This window comes from Echinops telfairi, unplaced genomic scaffold, assembly GCF_000313985.2.
Source record: "Echinops telfairi isolate 266 unplaced genomic scaffold, ASM31398v2 ScPeMD7_7419;HRSCAF=8457, whole genome shotgun sequence".
Lineage (NCBI taxonomy): Eukaryota > Metazoa > Chordata > Mammalia > Afrosoricida > Tenrecidae > Echinops > Echinops telfairi.
This window is the reverse complement of record NW_022111319.1, coordinates 556,610-558,204: the sequence shown is the minus strand read 5'-3', so window position 1 is coordinate 558,204 and position 1,595 is coordinate 556,610. Positions and strand designations below refer to the sequence as shown.

Sequence of the window (1,595 nt, the reverse complement as noted above, 5' to 3'; positions counted from 1 at the left end):
AAATTTCCTTAAGTCATTTCTGCCACAGAAAACTGCAATGGAAATAAATGCTTAGTTATTTTCAAGACAAAAGCAAAAATACATTCTTTTAATAATATGCATAATAAGTCTATGCAAGATACAATTCTCTGCATTCGTAAAGACTAGAATCATGAAAATAAGCTCAAGTCAATTTTTAGTTTGCAGATAGTCAAACGAATTAGCATTTCAGCAGGAATTCAAAACTTTTGGATCTTTTCACCAACAACTACTAGATTTTCTTTTCAATATTTTCAGTAGCATCAACTTTGTAATTTTAAGAGCAACCGTATATACCTGAGTGATGATGCACACCACAGTAAACATTTCCACATCTCCAACTCCAATAAGTCACAATTTCTTTCTGTATACAAAACAGAGATTCTTTCTTTGATTTCCTTTCTTTTTTCCTAAAGAGAGACTTGTTTTTTTCAGCTTACTGCTGCCATCAGCTATTGAAGACAGAGAATCACATTCAAAAGGAACAGGTCTTCTGCTATGGGCCTTACAGATCTTCTGTTTCAGGTATTGCTTTGTCCAGAAGTACACTAGTCCCTTGGGAAGATGCTGCAGATTTTGATAAAAGTGACCGATCTGATATAGGGCTTGGCTGCCTAGATGAAGATGTAGAAACTAAGGTGGCACAGCTGCTGGGACATTGCTTTCTTTGCACTGAACTAGTAAAGATTCTGGTAGAATACTAATAGAAGTAGCAGGCACACTTATTTTGCAATTAATACTATCTTATTTCTGAAGACCCCATTTACAGCATACTGAAAAAATTCCATAAATGCACAGCCAGAGGATCAAGGCATAACACTTGGGCAAAGACCTTTACCTCCTGAAGCACTGCCCTCTGCCACCGACCCTTCCATCTGCTGTGTCAACATTGTCTTTTTTCAGTCATTCTTATTATTTACTTTTAAATGTACATAAAGTAAAATTCACTCTTTGGCATGTACAGTTTTGTGAATTAAAAAGAAGTAAACAAACAGACAAAATAAGCACTACTATCACGTGTATTTCAACATACCAAGATCCTAAACATTACAGTGGAATGGCAGCACAGTGTTTCTGACACTGTAAGTCTTTACAGAAGCAGACATCCTCATATTGCTCTGCACAGTGCCTGATGGGTTTGAACCACCAACGAAAGTATATTGTTAGGAAAAAACCACCACCCCAAACACAATACGGAATTGTTCCATCATAGTAAAAAAACATTTTCCCCGTGCTACCTCTTTATAAATCAATACCTCTTGTCACCCTAATCTCAGGCAATCACAAATATGGTCTGTTCTCTAATTATTTTAAGGTTTTCAGAAACTGTAGTTTCCTGGACTCTATCCTACTTCACTTAACATAATGCATTTGAAATTCATTTGGTGTGCATATCAGTAGTATGTTTTTTGTACCACTGAGTAGTATTCCATCACATGAATGCACCACAGTTTGTTTATCCATTAATTCTTGAAGATATTCGACTTGTTCAAGTTCTTTGCTATTATAAATAAATATGCTATGAACATTTGACTGCTGGGTCATATATTAAGTGTACTTTTGACTTCATAAGAAGC

At 35.5% G+C, this 1,595-nt stretch overlaps 1 pseudogene; it reads right to left on the bottom strand.

Annotated features, from left to right (window-relative positions):
- Window positions 1-218: 218 nt before the first annotated feature.
- Window positions 219-908, bottom strand: LOC115872031 (annotated as a pseudogene).
- Between the last annotated feature and the right edge of the window lie 687 nt (window positions 909-1,595).